This window comes from Anabrus simplex, chromosome 3 (genome assembly GCF_040414725.1).
Source record: "Anabrus simplex isolate iqAnaSimp1 chromosome 3, ASM4041472v1, whole genome shotgun sequence".
In the NCBI taxonomy this organism is placed as follows: domain Eukaryota; kingdom Metazoa; phylum Arthropoda; class Insecta; order Orthoptera; family Tettigoniidae; genus Anabrus; species Anabrus simplex.
Genome location: NC_090267.1, coordinates 442924644 through 442941176, shown reverse-complemented (window position 1 = coordinate 442941176; position 16533 = coordinate 442924644). Strand labels below are relative to the sequence as shown.

Genomic DNA, 16533 nt, shown 5'->3' with positions numbered 1-16533 from the left:
ACTTCAGTAAAAATATTCATAGTCACTCCTCTTCGGCTCATTTGTTTAGAAACAACCTTTATAGTAGTATATATTGAGAGAAATTCCACCATAATCTGATTTGCCCGTGATTTATCTACTGTGACTTTTTTTAAGTCTGGGAGCACCAACCCAAAACTTGGACTAATATAATGACTGCTAAACTCGCTTTCACTGGCATCACACTGATACTAAAGGTCGCTCTCACCAAAAATTAAGGAACACAATAATTATATAATATCTGGTACAGTTATGATCAGTTGTTCCTTCTGAATTTTGAGATAATCTTATACTTTTGACAAATATTATTAACTTTTACTATTATTATATGTGTGAAAATGCAGAATTATACTGTAGTTATTTGACTACAGTGTGCATTGCTTTCTTTTTAACCTACTTTTAATTTCGTGTGGCTATTTCTAGCCGAGTGCAGCCCTTGTAAGGCATACCCTCCGATGAGGGCGGGCGGCATCTGCCATGTGTAGGTAACTGCGTGTTATTGTGGTGGAGGATAGTGCTATGTGTCGGGCGTGTTGGCCGTGCGGTCAGGGGCGCGCGGCTGTGAGCTTGCACCCGGAAGATAGTGGGTTCGAATCCCACTGTCGGCAGCCCTGAAGATGGCTTTCCGTGGTTTCCCATTTTCACACCAGACAAATGCTAGGGCTGTACCTTAAGGCCACGACCGCTTCCTTCCAACTCCTAGGCCTTTCCTATCCCATCGTCGCCATAAGACCTATCTGTGTCCGTGCGACGTAAAGCCACTAGCAAAAAATAAAAAAGTGTTATGTGTGAGTTGCAGGGATGTTGGGGACAGCACAAACACCCAGCCCCCGGGCCACTGGAATCAACAAATAAAGGTTAAAATCCCCGACCCGGCCGGGAATCGAAACCGGGACCCTCCGAACCGAAGGCCGTTTAGCCGAATCGCACTTTAACCTGCTGAGAAAGAGCAAACTCTATTTAGCTGCATTTTGTTAGGTGCAGAGTACTTGGTGGAAAATTTAATACAGTAAAAGTAACTAGAGATATTAATGTAAAAAAAAAAAAATAAATTTGGAAATCCAGCAAAGATTTGGAATTTTTTATGTAAATATTTAATGTACATATTTTACGAGTTTTTGTACGGTAGTTCCTTATGATTTTGCCACTTAATGAAAGTAGCCCATTTGCAAAATACATGTTTTGATTGATTGATTGATTGATTGATTGATTGATTGATTGATTGATTGATTGATTGATTGATTGATTGATTAATAAAGAACCTCATCAGGTCTAAACTCAATATCGAGGCTTGTACTAATGAGCTTCAGGTATGGGATCCAGATGTAGTAGCTGAAACCAAAATCGGCATTGCAAGAAGTATTTCTGAAATTAAAACATCTTGTATGTATGCAACCGTGACCTCCGCTTCGAAACTCACTGACATGTGTAAAGTCAAAGTGTTGAGTTATCAGTGCTGCTTGTGGTGTCTAGGGATGGACACCAAATGTTTCGTCAGTGAACCAATTGCGGACCTTTGAAATGTGCACTTATTGCAGAATATTTGAGATCTCGTGCACGTCACTAACGAGGAGGTACTCAGTAGAGCTGGAAAATCATGTGAAGTCGTAACCCTCGGAAAACGCAGCTCACATCGTCCGCAATGGTAAGTACTGTCCCATGCAATTGATCATAGAAGGAAAATGAGAACGTGGATAGAGAAGATACCTTGGATTCTGAACCAATCAGTCATCAATGGTCTGCATTTAGGGCTGTCGCCGAGGTGGCGGATTCCTTATCACTTGTTTATGTAGTTTTTTCATAAACGTTTTCAAAGAACTTGGACTTTACAAAATATTTCCCTTGATAATTTATTCCAATCTCCTACTCCTCGTCCTATAAATGAATATTTGCCCCAATTTGTCCTCTAGCGCCTGAGCGACTCTGCCCGGGTACATTTAAAATTACGATACATCTAAGAATAATTTTATACTCATTTCTGCACACTGAGTTCTAGAATTTGAACGATGTTATATATTCAAGGACAAAAATATTTCCCAACTTTTATTATTTACGTTCATCCTTGCTTCATGTTCTTTTATTTTCCTTTACCACATATTTTATGTCAAAATTAATAATTATTGTTCTACGGTGGCCTCGGTCATTCTTGTTCTATTGGTAGTTATTTCAAGTACAGTAGTGCCGTGAAAGTGAAATATTCAGTTTTGGACTATTTTCCTCCTGATGTAACGACCAATGTTAAAAAGTGTATGTTTTGATAATGCGGCTTCTGGCATCACTGATGAAGTCTTCGACTGTAAGAACTCACTTTTGTTAGTGTTAGAATATAAATGTGCAATTATCAGGTCGCTTTGAATGATACCTCCTAAATGTAAGTATATTTGGCTTCGCTAGATAGTAATTCGTTGGCCTACCTATACGACGGAGTTCGGATATCTTCACCGGCACAGTTAACGGAACGGGAGGCCCTGTGAAGGTGCCACCGCTGAACTGACAGTCTGTGCGTACTTACCACGAGTTTCTTTAGAATTTCTTCAATAGAAGATGTAAGGCTGGGAGATAGCAGAAAAGATAAGCAGTGTTATGAAACTGAACTCCTTATTGCTTCGTAAGATGAAATGGGCAGGATGGAAAATAGACTATTCCTCAGGATTTATTACCTCTGTTCATGGTAACATATCCCTTTTAACCATGTACCTATTTTGTTCCTTTGTGTGTTATTTTAGGTTAATTCTTTGCTGTTCCACTCCAGGTTATCTTTAGTAAATAATGATACTTCAGTGGCACTGTAACGTTCACGCACGATGAAATCGCATTATTTTTTAACTACAAAATGAAGCTAGGAACTGTTATTGGACTCCGAACCAGCGATTATTCGACTTGCTTCTCTTTGACTCAGCGACTACCTTGAATGTGAATTCCTGGATTTTTCCACATAATACTGCTAGGTGAATTAATTAGTCGTTTCTTATTTCATGTCTCGGAATATTTATCTCAAATAAGCTCACATAAATCCAGTGACGCAGATTACCTCTCTATAATACAAAGGTTATCAAGCTCCAACTGCAATATTAATTTCTTTTTGCTTAATCGCGCCGACTCAAGACAGGTAAAATTATGATAGAAGAAGAAAGCGGCAGTGGGCTTAATTAAGGTATAGCTCTAGCATTTTTCTGGTGTGAACATGGAAAAACCACGCAAACCATGATCAGGGCTGCCGACAGTGGGGTTCGAACCCACCGTCTCCCGATTGAGAGCTAACAGCTTTCCGACCCGAACCGCGCAGCTAACTCGCTCTGTAATATCAATTTCTCTCTTACTGGTTGGAGTTTATAGATTTCCTGTCTGAAGTCCTACTTAAGACGATATCGATCAAACGTGTGACCTCGGTCACCTGCTGAATAGCCTGCAAATAAAATAAAATAAAAAGTATTTTCATTTAACTTGCACTTAGACTTACGTACGTGAATTTTATTGTTTTCATCTGTTTCTTTCACCTTCCGAGGTGATGTTTTTGGATCAGGTAATAAAACAGCATCCTGATGGAGAGCAAGGGTATAAGCAAGGGTAGGCAACGTTGCTTAACGAGCCAGCGACTTGCCTGGACGCAATGCAACCTTCACAAGGTGACAGGAGAGCCGCACGACAGGACTAGCTTTGATCACCGGCGTGTACTTTGGCGGTATGTTAAGTTCGCGAACCTCTACTTGCCCTTACCTTACATACATTTTATAACTCTGTCATCACTTACTGTCGTTCAGATAGGTGCTTCGAGATTACACAGTAAGTTCTGGGAACAAAAAGTGATGGGAAAGTGGCCCTGTGTATGTCGAATATGCGGATCGAATCATAAAGTCACGCCAAAAATGTAGTTTCGCGTGTGCGCGGCCGGTGAAGCCGGGTAGTGACGTAGCCAAGGCAAGGCTTTAGCTGCTAGCAAGTGCAATCGTGAAACTGGTGTGAAGTTCGCTTTTTGACGTTGACTGGTCCGCATCTGGATTATCAGTGTAGTGATTGTTCAGGTATTGTGGTTACGTATGACTGTCAATGTTGAATCCTTATACCTGTGTGAAATTCGTACCGAAGTGAAAAGTAAACTTACGAATAGAAATCAGCTGGGGTGTATAAAAATAATAACGGAATTTGTGGAATTGCATATTCAGGAGTTCTATAATGCAGTTTAAATACTGTGTGAATAATTCTTGTGTTTGTCAAATGAAAACTGATGTTAGTGTGCTACTTTAAACAGAGTTATATATGAAGTTATCTACTTTAATGGGCACACACTCTTATTTTCAGTAACTATCTTTGGGATTGATACATCTTAGAAAAAAATAGTGCCCTATTCGTTGAATGCTGTGTAAATGTAACCACATCGCGTTCGAAGAGAAAGGATTTTATTTGAGAGATTTGCTAAGGATAAGGTAAGTTTTACTAAAGTGCTAATAAATGCGCCCGCCATCCTCTTGCCTTCACCTACATAAACACCTGTACATTCACTTTTACAACTATGTTACGTGTTCCAAGATACCAGACAGAACGAATGCCTTTTCAGGTCGAAGCTCTCTCTCCTACATAGGCCGGGGTCGCCAACTGCTTACAGAATCCCCTCCAACTGAAGGGGTAGTCGTGGTATTTAGGGGAGAAGATATACAGGTGCACTGTGACCTGTGTTACGTCATACCTGTGACTCCTGTGATTACTTTCTGTAGATTGATTTATGAAAACCGAGTTCTGTAGGTTATTTGATGTTGGAAGGAATCTGAATTATCCCTATCGTGCTGATAATACTTCTAATTTGTAACGCTCAGAAATTTTTAAACATAATTTCGCAAAGCTTCCGTTAATGACAATAATAATAATAATAATAATAATAATAATAATAATAATAATAATAATAATAATAATAATAATAATAATAATGCGAGATGGTAGTAGGACAAACCTATTACAGATCGATTTATGAAAATCGTGTTCAGTAGCTTATTTAAAGTTGGAAGGAATCGGGAATTTCCCTATCGTGCTATTACTCTTTCTTTAGAAATCTATGGATATTTTTAAAACATAATTACGCAAGGTTTCGGTATATAATATTACTGGGTAGACCTAAACTAAGTACCACGAATCAGTTTATTTAGCTGCAGAAGGGTATATCTTTGAGTACGATCATTTAATTAACCACATTGAAGCAGAAACCTTTGCTAAAGATCAATTAAATGTTAAGAGTTTAAAAAAAATGTTAAAGGTTACCGACTAGTATTAAAATGAACTATTTATGAAGGTATCATTTCAACTGTTCAAGACTGTCTGATCTTTTAAAAATGAGCGATCTAAAGATACAATGATCATAATCGCAAGTAACTAAGATGCAGGACGACACCTTGTGTTTCTTTGCCGAAAGGAAGTTACACTTTTAAGTTTTCATGAACGACAACTCGGAAGAGATTTCCAATAGAAACTTCTTTTTTTTCGCTTAAGGCTGTGACCTCAGAAGGTAAATAGCTTTAAATTGTTAATTCCGTTGAAAACGTACGGCAATGTTCCGTAGTAATAATAGACTATTAGTGTTAAAGAAAAGGGCCTACAACTTGTGATTTCTTATATGTACACTCAGCCGCACCAAAATTGTCCAGCAAAGAAATATTTAATTTTATACATTCTCGAAACACGAGGATATTCGTAAACTGTGGATAACCGTTGGTCGAAGTGATGGAACTTGAAATTCTACCACCTGCACAGTATGTTCATCCTATTTCAAACAAGAGGATTTTGCAAGAAAGTCGTCTTCTACGATGGCCTATTTTTATGCGGTTGAGTGTACATTAGGTATTTTATAGCACACGTTAAAGTTATTGATTAGTTATCATTTAACTGAAAAACTCTATTTCTTCAGATAATGGGAGGAATGAAGGACTGTACTTGGGAAAGTAAAGACTGCAGTGGCATGTTCTGTTCATGTACTGCGTTTGGACAATTTATACAAAGTTTATTTTACGGTTATTTTGAACGGACAATATTTGAATTAAGCATGAATAGATAATTGACCCTTTACTAATAATAATGTTATTGCTTTTTATGTCCCACTAAGTACATTTGACGGTTTTCGGAGACGCCGAGGTGCCGGAAGTTAGTTCCCGAAGGAGTTCTTTTACGTTTCAATAAATCTACCGACACGAGGCTGACGTATTTGAGCACCTTCAAATACCACCGGACTGAGCCAGGACCGAACCTGCCAAGTTGGGGTCAGAAGGCGAGCGCCTCAATCGTCTGAGCCACTCAGCCCGGCAGACCATGTTACGAACTATCAGAAACTCCAGTATAGTTCTGCACGTTCTTTTATCTATCAATATGTTTTATAATAATAGCTGATATAGGAAATTGTGAAAATTATTCATGTAAATGAATCAAGAAATATTTTGTGCATAAAACGAACTCAGTCATATATGATTAAGCACATTTTCGCTAATTATGTGTACAAATCTTTGACTGACTTGTAGTTTTTGACTTTAATTCCCTCTGACATGCCTTAACACTCGGTGTTTTATTCTGTCCTGTTTTTCTTGTTTCGTATAGGCCGACCAAGGACCACGACATTCAACTGTTGCATTCGGGGTGGATTTGATGTTTGTCCACTAATTGCACATCCTGTGGTTGTGTTGTTTCCCCCTCTCCTTTGTCCAGAGGGTACTTGTCTTCCTTCTTGGCGATTTGTCCTAGAACCGCATTTGTTTAGGCATCCCCCTGGGAGATGTCCGGTCTTTTAAGTCTCTTTCTATTCCTCCCAGTTCTTGTAGATCTTTGCTTACTTCCGTCGACCTTGGTGACTTGTCCTCCCACTTTTGCCAGTAAGCGAGTAGCTAGTTGGTCTACCTGGCAGGAGGCATCCTGTAGAGGATAGTTCTGAGCTTGCATTCGGGAGATGTTGGGTTAGAATTCCACCGTCGGCAGTCATGAAAATGGTTTTCCGTGGTTTCCCCATTTTCACACCAGGCAAATGCTGGAGCTGTACCTTAAGTAAGGCCATGGTCGCTACCTTCCCAAACCTAGCTGTTTCCCATCCTTAAATCGCCGAAACCTTCCATGTGTTAGAGTGACGTTCAACCACTATTCCCCCCCCCCCCCCAAAAAAAAGAGGGAAATGCTACTATCCTCCTGGTTAAGCCAGTGAGTTTTTCACAGTATTTGTAGAGCTCTTGGTTGGGTTGCATTTTGTATTCTTTCCCTTGACTGATCCCAATAGCTTCCTCAGTATATTTCTCTTCTGGATTTCGAGTTTGTCCGTAAGTCCGTTCCTGTTAAATATCTTCAGGACGGATGACTGTCTGGTAGTTCGTGTTAATGTTACGGGAGAGACTTTGTTTTATTATAGGTCTTTTTTTAGTTAGTATGCCAGTTCTAGCTTGTTAACTCGAGTTGATAATGCTACTCCTTTGGAGAAATTAGGTTCCAGCCATTCTCCCAGGTACCTAAACCTGTTCTTCTTAATCCATTCCTGCTCCATATGCAGCGTACAAGGGAGATTCACTGATGTTCCTGATGTATTATGTACATATTGATGAATTGTGTGTATTTATGTATTGTGCTTTATGCTTGCTAACTGAGAACATTGAGTTGTTTCACTGAAGTTTATATTGAAATATATAGAAGTGCACCGAGCAAGTGGCCGTGCGGTTAGGGTCGCGCTACTGTGAACTTGCATTCGGGAGATAGTGGGTTCGAACCTCACTGTCGGCGCCCTAGAGATGGTTTACCGTGGTTTCCTATTTTCACACCAGGCAAATGCTCGGGCTGTACCTTAATTAAGGCCACGGCCACTTCCTGCCCACTCCTAGCCCTTTCCTATCCTATCGTTACCCAGCGTCGCGACGGTGCGACGTAAAACGAAATTGAAAGAAAAGAAAAAAGATAGAAGTGCCGTTAATATGTATTATCCTTGTGCAATATTTGGATATGAATTTCAAATAATGTTTAAAGTTGCAGTGATTTCCCTTCTTAGTATTGTCTTTACTTTTTTTAAACTTCCCGTTGTAAGTTTCTATGGAATTCATATCTGAGCTCTTACAAGACGAATTAAGAGGTTCATGCGTTTTCATTTCAAAGGAGATATGACATCATTTGCTTTGTGGCGTATGTTTCATGAAAATGTATGCATTAGTGCCATAAGCGGTACTTTAACTCCAGACGGCAGCATATCATCCATCATTTTGATCACATCTATTATTACTTCCGCTACAAAGTACAGTCTTCTAATCTCATGACACAAAAGATGTGCTGCTGATGCTGATGGCGGTGATAATTGTTTAAAGAGGAAGTGCAACACTGGCCAACTATCCTCTCTTAGTACTATTAATCAGAGGAAAAAACTGAAGCGGTCCGACTCATAGAAGAAATGTACCGGCAGAAGAAATGTGAAGAGCTACGCACGGCGTGTAAGTGAAAGACTCCGTAGTCCTCGCAAACCTCATATCGGGCTTGGAAAGAAACAAGTGTTGATCAAGGAAGGTCACAGGAAAAATGAATATGAGGAGCTTGGTAGAAGTAAGTGCTAGAGGCCCTGTGGTTACCAACCACACTCCCGTTGAGAGTCCCTGGATCCCCTTTTAGTCGCCTTTACGACAGGCAGGGTTCACCGTGGATGTATCGTATCATCCCCATCCACAGCGGAGAATAAGATGCGCTTTTCACTGTAATGGAAGCTGGGTTCTTTGGTGTTTGCTGGCAGTTCTTCTCACAGAACATCTCATTTTCCCCTCCGCACAAGAGTTGAATTCTGCATCGATTCATTATTGAACCCTTGAAAGAAATCGTTGGCCATTATTAGTACGTTCCTCTGTGAATGTTAGATTTCCCCCCTCCCTTTCAGTAGCGTATTTCTGATAACATCGTTTCCTTTAATAAGCCGCCGCGTTCTTCAGACCAGGTTGAAGACTGATAAGTGATAACACCAAGTGGCATCAGTGGTATCAGTGTGTTGAAAGACTGATTTGCTCCTTCACCTAATTTCCTCTATCGCCTTTATTTTCAAATGTTTACCATAGATATTCTTGTCAGTGTAATCAGGACATACGTACATTCATTTTGATTATAGACTTTTTTCTCTTCAGTCTTCACCTGAATGAACGAATCGGTCACATAATCCTGAGCATGCAACCATTAAAATCAGTGTAACAATTACATACTATACCTCTCATCCTGTTTTATTTTACCCTTCCTGGCGGGTTTCATCATTATTCCTCTGTACTCTCCTCCTTGACACCATCACCGAAGCGAGTTCACACTCGCAGCTACTGTATATCTAACGTGTTGGTTGATTCCTGAGCTAACCTGTATCTCTTCAGCATACCAGCTGATTCAAAAGTTTGGCACAGAAACTGGAGTAGCCTAAGGTCGATATGATGTCTGCATATCGTGGGTGACAGAGTAGCTTTCGTAAACCATCCCCAGTGTCTTATGTTTACTGTGTGCATGAACAGTTACCAGTTCATTGATTGGAATGTACAGCATTTCGAAAAAATAAATCAAATAAATTGTCCTTGTGTGGTTCTTGACATTCCGAGGCTCTCCCTGACGCAGGGTTTCGTCCTAGACTATACGTTCCCATTCGAAAGTTGTATTCGATCCCTTTATGAGCTAGGGCCTACTTCAGTTTCTGCACAATCTCTTGATTCGCCGTGTATATATCATTCTACCATGGTTTACATTGTATTGTACTAGAAATCATTTCAGGTTTTTCCCTTGTCTGTTAACTCTAGCTGCGTAAGGACACATACTGTAACTTTCATTCCTGTGCTGCAACCGGGCGAGTTGGCCGTGCGGTTAGAGGCGCGCGGTTGTGAGCTTGCATCCGGGAGATAGTGGTTTCGAATCCCACTGTCGGCAGTCCTGAAGATGGTTTTCTGTGGTTTACCATTTTCACACCAGGCAAATGCTGGGGCTGTACCTTAATTAAGGCCACGGCCGCTTCCTTACAACTCCTAGGCCTTTCCTATCCCATCGTCGCCATAAGACCTATCTGTGTCGGTGCGACGTAAAGTCAATAGCATTCCTATGCTACTGAGTCAGCCAGAAAATAAATTGGTGCAAGGACAATATTTCGTCTGGGCATTTGATTCCTCATTTCATTAAACTGTTACCATTACTGCGAACTCACTACGTTAGCTTTTGCTACATCTTGATCGATTTCTCCGACTATCCTGCTATGCTTGGAAAATATACATTCTGAATACTTACTACTTGAAGTGGTCCACCGACTCTAATTTCGAATTTTTATCTGACATTTAACCTTAAGTTTCTTCCCAATCAGTATTACTTCATCACGAAATACTGAAGTTCAGCATCTTAAAATAAAGAAAAAAATCATTTCAAAAATGCCTTTCTCCCTTTGGCTCTCTTGATCACAATTTCGAAACTAATGACATGTCTGTAGTAATACATCACAAAGAGATAACAAGGATAACACATGTCAAAATTATTTCAGTTTCTGTGGTCATTTTTCATCATTGAAATTGTTGCTGTGAGGAGCCTAATAACTAGGTCATCGACTAGCCTACTTTAAATAGTGAATCAGAGCACGCGGGTTATTTAGGGCAGTTCAAAAGGTTATGCAGCATCTGAAGTAGTCTATATAGGGGTCGAAATACAACTACTTTCGAGTAGCGAGACATAGTCTAGGACGAAACCCTGCTTCTGGTGCTAGCCTGAGAATGTCAACATAATAATTTATTTATTTATTTCAGTTTGTTCTACATTCCTAAACAATCGATGAAGTGATAGTCGTTTGTGCACACAGTGGAGTTAACACACACTACAGTGGATATTGTTTGTTTAAAATAGCGGTTCGAACTGTCGCCCACACAGTTGGAACCTTGCTCTTTATAATTGAATCAAACAGTACAGAACAAAACTGAGCAGGTATCCCATTAACGGTCCGTTGGAAACAGTTTTCCTCCTCTGCGAACCATGTGACCTTGCCGCGGTGGGGAGGCTTGCGTGTCCCAATGATGCAGATAGTCGAGCCGCAGGTGCAACCATATCGGATGGGTATCTGTTGAGAGACCAGACTAACGAATGGTTCATTGAAAGGGGGGTAGCAGCCTTTCGGTAGTTGCAAGGGCGGCAGCCTAGATGATTGACTGATACGGCCTTGTAATAATACTCAACATGGCTTAGCTGTGTTGATACTGCTACACGGCTGAAAGCAACGGGAAACTACAGCCGTAACTACCTCCCGAGGACATGCAGCTCTCTATGAATGATGTACTGATGATGGCTTCCTCCCGGGTAAAATATTCCGGAGATAAACTAGCCCCCCATTCGGATCTCCGGGTGGGGACTACACGAGAGGGGGCGATCATCAGGAAGATGGATACTGACATTCTGCGAGTCGGAGCGTGGAATGTTAGAAGTTTGAATCGTTGTGGTAGGTTAGAGAATCTGAAAAGGGAGATGGATAGGCTAAAGTTAGATGTAGTTGGTATAAGTGAGGTACGTTGGCAGGAAGAACAGGATTTTTGGTCAGGTGACTACAGAATTATCAACACAAAATCAAACAGGGGAAATGCAGGAGTTGGTTTAATAATGAATAAGAAAATAGGGCAGCGGGTGAGCTACTACGACCAGCATAGTGAAAGAATTATTGTCGTCAAGATAGACACCAAACCAATGCCCACCACAATAGTACAGGTCTATATGCCTACTAGTTCAGCGGATGATGAAGAAATTGAAAGAATATATGAGGAGATAGAAGATTTAATACAATATGTAAAAGGTGATGAGAATCTAATTGTGATGGGAGACTGGAATGCAGTGGTAGGCCAAGGAAGAGAAGGTCGTACAGTAGGAGAATTTGGATTGGGACAAAGGAACGAAAGAGGAAGTCGGCTGGTTGAATTCTGCACTGATCATAATTTAGTCCTTGCCAATACTTGGTTCAAACACCACAAACGACGGCTGTATACGTGGACGGGACCTGGAGACACTGGAAGGTATCAAATGGACTTCATTATGATTAGGCGGAGATTCAGAAACCAGGTGTTGGATTGCAAAACTTTCCCAGGAGCAGACGTGGACTCTGACCACAACTTGTTGGTCATGAAATGCCATCTGAAGTTGAAGAAATTGAAGAAAGAAAAACATGCAAAAAGATGGGATCTAGACAAGTTGAAAGAAAAGAGTGTGAGGGATTGTTTCAAGGAACATGTTGCACAAGGACTAAATAAAAAGGCTGAAGGAAACACTATAGAGGAAGAGTGGAGAGTCATGAAAAATGAAGTCAGTAGGGCTGCTGAAGAAATGTTAGGAAGGAAGAAAAGATCAACTAAGAATCAGTGGATAACTCAGGAGATACTAGACCTGATTGATGAACGACGAAAATACAAGAGCGCTAGAAATGAAGAGGGCAGAAAAGAATACATGCGATTAAAGAATCAAGTGGATAGAAAGTGCAAGGCAGCTAAGGAAGAATGGCTGAAGGAGAAGTGCAAGGATGTCGAAGGCGTATGGTCCTTGGAAAGGTAGATGCTGCATACAGGAAAATCAAGGAAACCTTTGCTGAAAGGAAATCTAGGTGCATGAATATTAAGAGCTCAGATGGAAAGCCACTTCTAGGGAAAGAAGACAAAGCAGAAAGATGGCAGGAGCATATCCAACAGTTGTATCAAGGTAAAGATGTAGATAATTTGGTTCTGGAACATGAAGAGGCTGTTGATGCTGATGAAATGGGAGACCCAATTTTGAGGTCAGAGTTTGACAGAGCTGTGAGTGACCTAAATAGGAACAAGGCACCTGGAATTGATGATATTCCCTCTGAATTACTGACTGCCTTAGGAGAAACCAGCATGGCAAGGTTATTTCATTTAGTGTGCAAGATGTACGAGTCAGGAGAAGTCCCATCCGATTTTCGGCAGAATGTTGTTATACCTATTCCCAAGAAAGCCGGTGCTGACAGGTGTGAAAACTACCGCACCATTAATTTAGTATCTCATGCCTGCAAAATTTTAACACTTATTATTTACAGAAGAATGGAAAAACAAGTTGAAGCTGAGTTGGGAGAAGATCAATTTGGCTTCAGAAGAAATGTAGGAACACGTGAAGCAATCCTGACTTTACGTCTGATCTTAGAGGATCGAATCAAGAAGGACAAACCCACGTACATGGCATTCGTAGATCTAGAAAAGGCATTCGATAATGTTGATTGGACCAAGCTATTTATGATTCTGAAGATGATAGGGTTCAGATACCGAGAACGAAGATTATCTACAATCTGTATAAAAATCAGTCTGCAGTGATAAGAATCGAGGGCTTTGAAAAAGAAGCAGCAATCCAGAAAGGAGTGAGGCAAGGCTGCAGTTTGTCCCCCCTCCTTTTCACTGTTTACATAGAACAGGCAGTAAAGGAAATCAAAGAGAAATTTGGAAAGGGAATCGCAGTCCAAGGAGAGGAAATCAAAACCTTGAGATTTGCCGATGATATTGTTATTTTATCTGAGACTGCAGAAGATCTCGAGAAGTTGCTGAATGGTATGGATGAAGTCTTGGGTAAGGAGTACAAGATGAAAATAAATAAGTCCAAAACAAAAGTAATGGAGTGCAGTCGAACGAAGGCAGGTGATGTAGGAAATATTAGATTAGGAAATGAAGTCTTAAAGGAAGTAGATGAATATTGTTACTTGGGTAGTAAAATAACTAACGATGGCATAAGTAAGGAGGACATAAAATGCAGACTAGCACAAGCAAGGAATAGCTTTCTTAAGAAAAGAAATTTGCTCACTTCAAACATTGATATCGGAATTAGAAAGATGTTTTTGAAGACTTTCGTGTGGAGCGTGGCATTGTATGGAAGTGAAACATGGACGATAACCAGCTCAGAAAGAAAGAGAATAGAAGCTTTTGAAATGTGGTGTTACAGAAGAATGCTGAAGGTGAGATGGATAGATCGAATCACGAATGAAGAGATACTGAATCGAATTGGTGAGAGGAGATCGATTTGGCTAAATTTGACGAGAAGAAGAGATAGAATAATAGGACACATCTTAAGACACCCAGTAGTTGTTCAATTGGTTTTTGAAGGAAGTGTAGGTGGTAAGAACGGTAGGGGTAGACCAAGGTATGAATATGACAAGCAGATTAGAGCAGATGTAGAATGCAATAGTTACGTAGAAATGAAAAGGTTAGCACAAGATGGGGTAGCATGGAGGCCTGCATATAACCAGTCTATGGACTGATGACTCAAACAACAACGGAAACAGTTTATGCATAGGAGTAAAGACTGGTGGAGAACTCAATACAATTGCGGCGTCTGTGTACAAGGCAGGTTCATTGACTAACAATCCCGAGCCATACTACAACTACAACATCGACGTGTGTTAGCTATTGGTCTTTTAAAACTGTTGTATTTTATATTTATAAACATTTGATGTACTACTACTACTACTACTACTACTACTACTACTACTACTGGTTTCCTTCAGAATTTTGTAAATTAAACTCTATGTAGCCGTACCCAATAATATTACTTGATGATTTTGTATGCCCGTTGATAATAATGAAAACTACAAGTGTGACAACAATGTCACTCACTTTTGATATGCCCTGTTCAGAAAGTTGTATTCGACTTCCAAGCTCTAGAGGACTTCCAATGGAAAGTCTCGCGCGACTCTTGCTTCTTCACCTCTTACAGTGCTTAGCGGGCTGCCGTACTTCACGGGGCTGCCTGTGTCGGCCACAAGGAGAACAATAAGGATGGGTCACAGTTATGCAGTTGGCTGCTACTGTGTCCACAGTAATATAATGCTATTCTGGCAATCTGTTATCTAAATATTTTTTTAAATATTGATCACTTGAAAAATCATAAAATAACTACTTTTTTTGCTATTTGCTTTACGTCGCACCGACACAGATAGGTCTTATGGCGACGATGGGATAGGAGAGGCCTAGGAACGGGGAGGAAGCGGCCGTGGTACAGCCCCAGCATTTGCCTGTTGTGAAAATGGGAAACCATCTTCAGGTCTGCCGACAGTGGGATTCGAACCCACTATCTCCCGGATGCAAGCTCACAGCTGCGCGCCCCTAACCGCACTGCCAACTCGCCCGGTAAAATAACTACTAGAGATGCTGACAGTAAACAAGAAGAATGATGTTACAGATAACTTGGAACCGTGAGGCGGTTTACGAAAACAGATGTAGGCCTACTAAGTATTCCGCTGTGGACAATAAACTGCAGATGTTTTAACCCCTCTCTCTCTCTCTCTCTCTCTCTCTCTCTCTCTCTCTCTCTCTCTCTCTCTCTCTCTCTCTCTCTCTCTCACACACACACACACACACACACACACACACACACACACACACACTCTCTCTCACTCTCACTCTCACTTGATCTTATGCTTAGGGCCTAAATGTGAAAACTCCATATTGCTTCATTATGAAATATTTTAATTCTTTTCTATTTTCGAAATCAATGCTTATTATGCTTTATGCATTCTCAGGTTAACAGTGAATTTGACCTACTTTTTTGTGCCCGACCACGAAAATCATTTTTAATCCATCCCTCTCCCCCATCTCCACCCTTCCAGGCAGAAAAAACTAAGCCTCTGATTTCTTACTAAAATAGGAAAAAATCCAATGCGTGACCGACGGTATGTGACCATATAAGTAAACCTCCCTATCAAACGCATAAATATAGCTCAGTAATTAATTTGTGGAAGAACGCTAAGAAGGCGAGAATTTTATCCATGCTCTAACATTATTATGTAGCTTTACTTTCTCTTTGAGAAGAGATAGGTAGGTGTGCACCAACATTTCAGAAAGATAGGATGTAGGACTCGCCTTCATTCATAATAAGATGCAAATTGGTTTAGGTGAAGTGGTCATTGCGTAAGCTAGAGAAGTGTTCTGTTGGGGAAGCTGCGGTTCAATTAGGGTCCTTGACAATTTCCATTTTATTGATGAAGTTTTCCCCTGTCATTTCATTAAATAGTAGTATGGTACCTTTTTTTTTTTTGCATCTCTGAGCACCTTATTCCAATCCCTACTTTTCAGTTCCTAACATTTAGGGATGAGGTTATTAATATACTGGAGGTGCATTCAGTTATATAGGCGGCACAAAATACACGTCATTGACATTATCTCATATGCAGTTATTGCATGTGAAGTTGATGGCCATTATGCACCTAACAATCATTGCATTATTATTATTATTATTATTATTATTATTATTATTATTATTATTATTATTATTATTACATCGTTATGCCCAACTGAGTACCACGCTTGGGCTTACCTGATGATTTTGCTTTCTTCTCTTCCCAAAATCTCTTCAACCTCTCAAATGAAATTCTTCTTGCGTTCTTCTAGTAGTTCTAGCTTTTGGCTCCGCGAACAATGATTATTAATCAGTGTTCTGAAGATCTTAGTCTATTTTATTTTATTTCATTTTATTTAGCCAGTTGTTCTTGACTTTCAGTGTGAGGACAAGATTTATAATTATTTTGATCAGTCTATCATTGCTCATTCTGAGAAT

At 40.2% G+C, this 16533-nt stretch overlaps 1 protein-coding gene across 2 annotated transcripts in view; it reads left to right on the top strand.

Moving 5' to 3' along the window:
- Nucleotides 1–3655: 3655 nt before the first annotated feature.
- The window catches only part of Hr39 (Nuclear hormone receptor FTZ-F1 beta), a 190517-nt gene continuing 177639 nt past the window's right edge, over nt 3656–16533 (top strand). The window contains exon 1 of one of the 2 annotated variants that reach the window (XM_067143523.2): nt 3656–4040. The gene's annotated coding sequence lies outside the window, so the exon portion shown is untranslated. Of the gene's footprint in view, nt 4443–16533 lie in introns of both variants that reach the window. The other variant, XM_067143522.2, reaches the window with a different exon arrangement.